This window comes from Tamandua tetradactyla, chromosome 14 (genome assembly GCF_023851605.1).
Source record: "Tamandua tetradactyla isolate mTamTet1 chromosome 14, mTamTet1.pri, whole genome shotgun sequence".
NCBI classification, from domain to species: Eukaryota; Metazoa; Chordata; class Mammalia; order Pilosa; family Myrmecophagidae; genus Tamandua; species Tamandua tetradactyla.
The window spans coordinates 38254673-38263946 of record NC_135340.1 but is presented as its reverse complement, the minus strand read 5'-3'; the positions used below and the strand labels follow the sequence as shown (position 1 = coordinate 38263946).

The 9274-nt window shown below is 35.6% G+C and overlaps 1 pseudogene; it reads left to right on the top strand.

The window, feature by feature from the left end:
• The first annotated feature begins 8039 nt into the window (after positions 1-8039).
• On the top strand, positions 8040-9042 carry LOC143654955 (olfactory receptor 4K15-like; annotated as a pseudogene).
• The last annotated feature ends 232 nt before the right edge of the window (positions 9043-9274 follow it).

Below are 9274 nucleotides of genomic sequence, written 5' to 3'. Positions count from 1 at the left end.
GTTTAATAGTTAAGGCTCTTACATTTAGGTATTTTTCCCATGGAGCTGATTGTTTATAAGATGTGAGGTTGGCATTTTCCTTTTATCTTTGCAAATGGAGATCTAGTTTTCCCAGCATATTTGTTGATAGTCTCTTCTTTTCCAAATGACTGGTCTTTGCCCCTTTGTAAAAAATCATTCATAAATGTTCATTTCTGAGCTCTCAATTTGATTCTATTGGTCTATATGTCTGTCCTTGTGTCAGTACCATGCTATTGTTAAAATATTTTTATTGAGGAATCTTCACACACATCCATTCCATACATGGTGTACAATTGATGGCTCACAGTATCATCACATAGTTGTGTATTCATCACCATGATCACTTTTTAGAACATTTCCATCACTCTAGAAAAAGAAATAAAAAAAGAAAAGAGAAAAAACTCATTCATACCATACCCCTTACCCCTTCCTCTCATTGACCACTAGTATTTCCATCTACCCAATTTATTTTACCCCTTACCTTACCCCCCATTATATTTATTTTTATCCATATTTTTTTACACATCTGTCCATACAATGGATAAAAGGATTATCAGGCACAAGGTTTTCATAAACACACAGCCACATTGTAAAAGTTGTATATTTATACATTCTTGAATCATCTTCAAGAATCAAGGGTACTGGAACACAGCTCAATGGTTTCAGGTACTTCCCTCCAGGCACTCCAATATACCATAAACTATAAAGAGATATCTATATAGTTCTTAATAATAACCTCCAGGATAACCTCTCAAATCTGTTAGAAATTTATCAGCCACTGAAATTTTATTTTGTCTCATTTCTATCTTCCCCCTTTTGGTCAAGAAGCCTTTCTCAATCCCTTGATGCTGGACCCCATTTTAGCCCAAGATTTCTGTCCCATGTTATCAGGGAAATTGATACCCCTGAGAATCATGTCTCATGTAGGGGGGAGGGTGTTAAGTGTACTCTACTGAGTTGACTTTGAGAGAGAGGAAACAAAACAAGCACCATGGTATTTTGATTGCTGTGCCTTTGTAATGGGTTCTAAGCTCAGGAAATGTGAATTTTCCAATTTTATTTTTCTTTTTCATGGTGACTGTACTTTTCACTGCCTTTTAGCTGTCCATATAAATTTGATTGCTGGCCTTTTCCTTTCTGTAAAGAAGGTTTTTGGAATTTTGGTTGAGATTGTGTTGCATTTACAAATTGCTTTGGGTTGGACTGACATCTTGACAGTCTTTCCATTCATGAATATGTAATGTCCTTTAATTCATTTAGATCTTCTTTGATTTCTTTTAGCAATGTTTTGTAGTTCTTTGTGTACAAGTCCTTTACATCCTTCATTAGATTTATTTCTGGATATTTGATTCTTTTAATTGCTATTGTAAATGGAATTTTTTCCTTGATTTCTCCTTCTGATTGCTCACTACTTTGTATATATAAACACTACTGATATTGGGGTATTGATCTTTTAAGCTATCACTTTGATGATTTCATTTATTAGCTCTATGAGCTTTGCTAGTTCCAGGGTTTTCTCTATATAGGATCATGTCATCTACAAATAGTAACAGTTTTACTTCTTCCCTTCCAATTTGGATGCCTTTTATTTCTTTTTATTGTCTACTTGCTCTGGCGAAAATGTCTAGTGTGGTGTTGAATAGCAGTGGTTACAGGAGACATACTGGTCCTGTTCCTGATCTTTATTTTTTTTTTAGATCAACGTGTTGTAAAATTTCTGAATCCCTTTACCAGAGTTCACTCTGCAGGATGCTTTGTCTCTATTGCAAAACAGGTCTTGTTTCCCTACCTTTGAATCCCTGCATTGGAAATTAAACATGTGGTGTTTCTTGAGTTGTTAAAATACTAGGGTGTTTGCCCTGATGTAAGGCATGCAGGGACACATAATTTCTCTGACTCAATTGTGTGTGTGTGTGTGTGTGCATATGCTAGAAATATAAGTTAATTATCTTTTAAAACACATGTTGACTTATGACATCTATTTGCATATCCCTACCCCTAACTTCCATACCCTGCTTATTCTGCCTGACACATAAAATAGTATTTATTCATTTCTAGGTGAACAGAATCAACTCCAGTAGTTTCTCAGACACTTCAGTCTTCAAGTCCAGACACAGGAAGGATTGTTTCCTTTCCATTTCCCTCTTTCCCCACTGGAGTTAACACCATGCCTGGAACTCATGAAATACCCCTTTGTGGCAGTGGGCAGTTCCTCCCTTTATCTCGATCCATTTCATCCTGCAAAATAAATACATGCCCATATATTAGTCCGAAGCTGTAACTTGGCTCTCACTGCTTTCCTGATGTTAGACTCTATAATGAGTCTTATCTTCGAGATAACCCCTGTGCAAAAGTCCATGTCATATCCTCATTGTGATTTCTTGTTTTCACTGAAGGATGAGTTGTCATCCTGAAATTCTTTTTCTCTCATACTTACATTTAATTCATATTTCAGCCTGTTTTTAATTTTTTAAACATAACAACATACAAACATAACATTCTTACCATAGATTATCCATTCTTAATATATAATCAATACTCTCAATATAATCACTAATTGTAGATTCATCACCATGATCACCTCTCAGAACATTTGCATCAATCCAAAAAAGAAATAAAAATAAAAAATAAAAAATTCGAACATACCATTCCCCTCCCCCTTCACCAATCACCAGCATTTCAATTTACTAAATTTATTTTAACATTTGTTCCACCTATTATTTATTTATTTTTAATCCATGTGTTTTACTCATCTGTCCATTAGTAGACAAAAGGAGCATCAGACACAAGGTTTTTATAATCACACAGTCACAATTTTTTTTTTTTTTTTTTTTTTTTTTTTAAAGAAAACAGAGAGAAGGAAGGAAGATAGAAGGAAGGAAGGAAGAAAGGGAACATATTTAAACATTTTCTTTTTTATTGTATCTGTTTCTCCTTTTTGTTACAGGGCTGGGGCCGGGAATCGAACCGAGGTCCTCCGGCATAGCAGGCAACACTTTGCCCCTGACCACCGCCCCCCCGACAATTTGAAAGCTGTATCATTAACACCATTCAAGAAACATGGCTATGGAACACAGCTCTACACTTTCAGGAAGTTCCCTCCAGCCTCCATTACACCTAAGTAAAAAGGTGATACCTATATAATGCATGTTTATTTTGCCAGCTGCTGTGATGCAATATACCAGAAACAGAATCTTTTAAAAAAGGGAATTTAATGATTGCTAGTTACAGTTCTAAGGCGAAGTAAATGTCCAATTAAAACAAACCTATAGATACGTCCAATCAGAGTTATCCATCCAGGGAAAGATACCTTGGTTCAAGAGGGCCAATGAGGTTCTCTCTCAATGGAAGGCACATGGTGAACACACATTCCTCTCTCATCTGGAAGGGCACTTGGCAAACATGGTGTCATCTGCTAGCTTTCTCTCCTGGCTTCCTGTTTCATGAAGCTCCTTGGGAGGTTTTTCCTTCTTCACCTCCAAAGGTTGCTGGCTCGTGGACTCTCCTTCCTGGGTGCACAGCATTCTCTGCTCTCCCTGAATCTCATTCTCCAAAATGTTTCCCCTTTAATAGGATTCCAGAAATTATCAAGACCAACCCAAATTGGTGGAGACATGCCTCCAGCTAATCCAGTTTAACAACCACTCTTGATTAAATCACATCTCCAGGGAGATGATCTAATTACAGTTTCAAACATGCAATATTGAATAGGATTATTATGACTTTATGAATGGGATTTTAAACATGGCTTTTCTAGGGGACATACATCATTTCAAGCCAACACAATGCATAAGAATAACCTCCAGGAAAACCTCTTGACTCTGTTTGGAATCTCTCAGCCATTGATACATTATTTTGTCTCATTTCCTCTTCCCCCTTTTGTCTAGAATCCTCTCAATCCCTTGATGCTGAGTCCCAGCTCATTCTAGGATTTCTGTCCACATTGTCAGGAAGACCACACCCCTGGGAGTCATGTCCCACATAGAGAGGGGGCAGTGAGTCTACTTGTCATGTTAGCTGAGAGAGACCATATCTGAGCAACAAAAGAGTTTCTCTAGTGACTCTTGGCTAATTTTAAGTAGGCTTAGCCTCTCTTTTGCAGGAATAAGGTTCACATGAACAAACCCCAAGATGAGACTCATCGGCTCTGTTTTTAAACAGACCATACATCACACACATAAAATCTTTTGGAGTATACAATCAGTGGCTCTTGGTATATTCACTACAAACAATTTGAGAACATTCTCATTGATCTGGGAAAAAAAATCCCATGCTCCTTATACCCCCCTGTTATTGATGCTTAGTTTTAGTATAGTACCTTTGTTACAATTGATGAAAGAATGTTCAGTAACTGTTCACTATAACCTTCATTTCCTTAATATTTTCCCACATATCACCCTATTATTTACACTGGTAATAGTGATATACATTTGTTCTAGTTCATAAGAAAACTTTTGTATACTTGTATAATTAATCCACGTCAAATTTTTTGTATACTGTATGGTGGGGATCACATTTCATTCTTTTTATGACTATCCTGTTATTGCAGCACCATTTGTTGATTTTTTTGTTGTTGTTTTGAGAAGTTCGTGGGCTGAGAATCAAACCCAGGTCTCAGTCCACATCAATTTTTGACACTTCCAATGATGCTGTTCTAAAGTGCTCCTGAACCAGAATGGCCTACTCAGCAAAATTATTCATTCTTCTATCTTTATTTCTACCACGTAATATCTTTCTCAACAGAACAATGCATTTCTATACTTCTACTGCTTGGTCCATTTGTAAAATCTTCAAGGTAATGCACTATGTTTCTTGTGAACAGCTCCAAACAAAATCACCCATGTAATTATCCCTAATGAAGGAAATTTCTGCTGCCTCCTCTGGGTTTCTTGGTCACTACAACTTGTGACATCAAGTCCCTAATTAGCTTTTAATCATAGTGATGTTCTTTCTTATATCTATATACTGAGGACAATGACAGTTGAAAAGAGTGAAGACTGAAGTCTGGAAATACATGGGTGCTCTTCCTTTGTCCCCACCCAATGGATTCTGAAGAATTTTGCTCCAGGTGGGAGAAGATATTACAAGGCAGGGACAAGAAAGCAGCCAGTCCTTTCTAGCCTCCAGATTCAGTCAAACCAGAGGGCAGATAAGCAATTATCATCAAAACCCACACTTAAATTTTGAAGACTCTGTGTGCATTTTGTCTATTTAACTATTGCTCAAATAATGGACTCTAAAAAGTGATTGATGGCTATAATACTTTGCAAACCCAGCTGTTTGAATATTTGATTGAATATACTGTTCAGTTCAATGCAGCTTGTTGTAATTATTTTCAGCACTGAGTTAGTTTGCTTTTCTTGGATTATGTTTTCTAAAGCCAGAAAAGAACAGAATATGACAATTTAGGAAAAATAATTCTTATTCTTTTCTTTTCTTTGGAAGTGAAACTGAGAACCTTGAAGAGTATGTGATTTGTCTAAAATTTGTAAAATTTTTTAGTTAGAGAAGTAGAGCTGTTATTTTCTAAATCCAAGGCTAATACTCTATAATACATAATATCTTTGGACATCATTATTGGATTGGGCTTCTAAATTAGAACTGACCTTGTTAATTAATGACAAGAAGATTCTAACATAAGTTTGTTATAAAAGTCAAATTATTTGACTATCTAACTACTTGTGAAAAAAACACATGTATTCCATGTATGATTTCTATTTTTAGCATCTTATTAATATTAAGGTAAAATTCATTATTTTATTACTATTCAAAATGTTTGACTCAATTATATGGCATTTATGTATAGCACATCCCGAGGAAGTAGGGGCAAAAATCATACTTTAAATTGAGAGAAAGTGAGATGAAGAGAGAAGTCTTAATAATTCCTATATGTGGCTTTGATAAAATGACATGACATTCCTGATACATCACTGTTTTTACAGACCGCAAATCATATTCCAATCATTGTCATTGGTGATACTTCCTAAAAATTATTCTTGCTAAATTTTTTTTCTGATCATAAAAAGCTTATATGAAAACATTGTAGGTGGGGTTGCTGAGGCTTCCCCTTGAAAACACTGTTTTAACTTCTAGATGAATTTCTATCATATTTCTGGACCTGTTTGATGAGGTTAGTTGCAAGGTAGCAGTTTCTTACATATGTGGTAAATCCTTTCTACTTGACACTGGAATGAATGCCAGAATCAATCTTCATGTGACCCTTAGTGAGTTATGATTGGTTTTTATTTCTAGATTTCTTTGAGAGTTGTCATTATCTAGTTTATGGCTATTGTAAAGAGAAGCAATATTGCTACAGTTAGGCTAAATCCTATGCAAGTTGTGAAATAGGAGATTTTGTTTCTTCCTTTGATCTGCTCCCTTCCTGTCTTTCAGATTCTTGACTCCTTTAAGTGTTCTCCAGCTCCAGGGAACTCCACTGGGACACTCCAACCAACCCTGTCAAACTTCCTTGAAGTCAGCCCATCTTGGCTACAGGATACTCTGGGCCTGTTTCCTTCCTTAAAAACAAACCTCCTTATGACCCATTTCCTCAGGACCAGGTCAGTATTTTCTTAGAAGAGGTAGAAGTCACAAATAAATATTTCTAAGTTTCAATGGCTATAGGCTATAGGATATCTCCACACTTTCTATTTTATCTTAGGTAAATGAAAGCATTTTCTTAGTATACTTCTGAAATCCAATGGCAATCATTTGTCTCCACAGTGACTGATATACTTCTGACCTGGATTTAATGGTAAGGGATAGGTTAGTGACAGCAGAAATGCTTGTGAAAGATGCACTTTTGAACTGGTAGAGCTCCATGGCTCAAGTAAGCTATACTCATGTTTAATTTATTTCACTTGCTATTCATAATATATCCCAGACAGAATTATTAGGGAAATATTTATTTGGCAGAATTTCAGAATGGAAGGGACCAGAAGGTCACTTAGCACAATCCTATATGCATTCATAAATTTACTCTAAAATATTATAATAAATGAGAAGTTGACCTTTACTTGAGCATCTACTAATGGGAAAATTATTCTTACATGTCAGACTGCACCATTTGAGCAGATTTAATTTTCAGCAAAGGGTTTATTTTGATGTGAATATTCATTATTAAGAATGTTTACATATGTATAGTCATCAATATGTATGAAAGGGTTCTCAATTGCATAACTTTTAAAAATATTTTGAAAGACTTTTAAGGTAATATTATTCTCAATACTTAGTACACAAAGACAATGAGCTCTAAAAAGCTACATTGTCCACTCAATATCATGTATCTTCCCAATGATAAAACTGTGCTTTTAACCTAGACTCTTTTTTCTTCCAATAGCTTTATGTTTCTATGTTAGTACAGTAATTTTATGGGGCTTATAAAGACAGTCCTTTTAATAAATGATAAAGTTACTCATGATTCATTTAGTAAGGAATATGCAACAGAATGAGGGCCCATCATCTTCTCTAAATGAAGAAAAAAATGTGACTGTTACTGAATAATCTATGCAGAACAAGCAAGTATTGAAACTAACTCTACTATCACCAGTTCCTAGCACAGTGCTATGGGAAAGGAGGTATTTAAATACTTCTACAAGGATAATCACTATCTAGAATTTTAACACCATAGATTAATTTCCTTTATTTGTTAATTTTGTTTAAATAGATTCTTATAGTATTTACTCTTTTGTGTCTAAGTTTTTGTTTGACATTAAGATTATGAAATTCTATTCCTCTGTGGTAGGAGTCCACATTTCTTTTTTTCTTTTTTAGATGACTTCATTCCTTAAATTCATTTAATTTGATGAACCAATTTGTTGAACATCTCCCCTCCCAACCTCACTCATCCCAATCTTTCTTTTTTAATAAAACTTTATACTGTCTTTATAATTTATAATGATGCATATAAACTAAGACACATATATAGTAGTAGGAATTAGAATCCCTAAAGACTGAGGTGGATTGGGAAATCATACTCATGTTCAAATCATTGATTATTGTCTTTCTTTCTTATTCAGGTAACTGAAGATAAATCCCCTCCAAAGTCAATGAATGAGACAAATCATTCTCAGGTGATGGAATTTGTGTTGTTGGGACTCTCTAGTTCTAAGGAGCTCCAGCCTTTCTTGTTTGTAATATTTTCACAACTCTACCTATCTATATTGATGGGAAACTTTCTCATCATCCTCACTGTGACCTCAGATGCCCGCCTTCAAACCCCCATGTACTTTCTTCTTGTAAACCTCTCTTTTATAGATATATGTATTGCCTCCTTTGCAACCCCCAAAATGATTGCAGACTTTCTTGTAGAGCGTAAGACTATTTCATTTAACAATTGTCTGGTTCAGATTTTCTTTGTACATCTTTTCACTGGTAGTGAAATGGTGATCCTTGTATCCATGGCCTATGACTGCTATGTTGCTATTTGCAAACCTCTCCACTACATGACAATCATGAGCCGTCGAATTTGTATTATTCTGGTCTCGTTCCTGGAGTGTTGGTTTCATCCATACTACTAGCCAGTTGGCATTTACTGTTAATCTGCCTTTCTGTGGGCCTAATAAGGTAGATAGCTTTTTCTGTGACCTCCCTCTAGTGACCAAGCTGGCCTGCATAGACACTTATATTATCAGCCTGCTAATAGTTGCAGACAGTGGCTTTCTTTCTTTGAGCTCCTTTCTCCCCCTGGTCATCTCCTACACTGTGATACTTATCACAGTCAGGAAACACTCCTCTGCCAACATGGCAAAGGCTCGCTCTACACTGACCGCCCACATCACGGTGGTCACATTATTCTTTTGTCTGTGTATCTTCATCTATGTGTGGCCCTTCAGTAGTTATTCGGTTGACAAAGTACTTGCTGTGTTCTACACCATCTTTACTCCCATTTTAAATCCAGCCATCTATACTCTAAGGAACAAAGAGATGAAGTCAGCTATGTCAAAACTGAAGAGCAGGTATTTGAAGCCTGGCCAGGTTTCTGCAGTCATAAGAAATGTTCTTTTCCTGGATGCAAAGTAAATTTAAAAGACCGTTACTTGAGTCTTGCCTCTAGACTGTTAAATATCGGTCCCTGTGATGTTTGCTTAAATTAAATGGCAAGGTTGATAATAAAACACACAACAAATTTTAGCAATTTTAATATTCTCTTCCATTTTGCTTTATTTCTTCTTTTATAAAAACTAAACAGTTTTAAGATCAAGAGTTATTGGCTTTCAAGTATATGACATTTATTTGTAAAGTTTAAGTACGT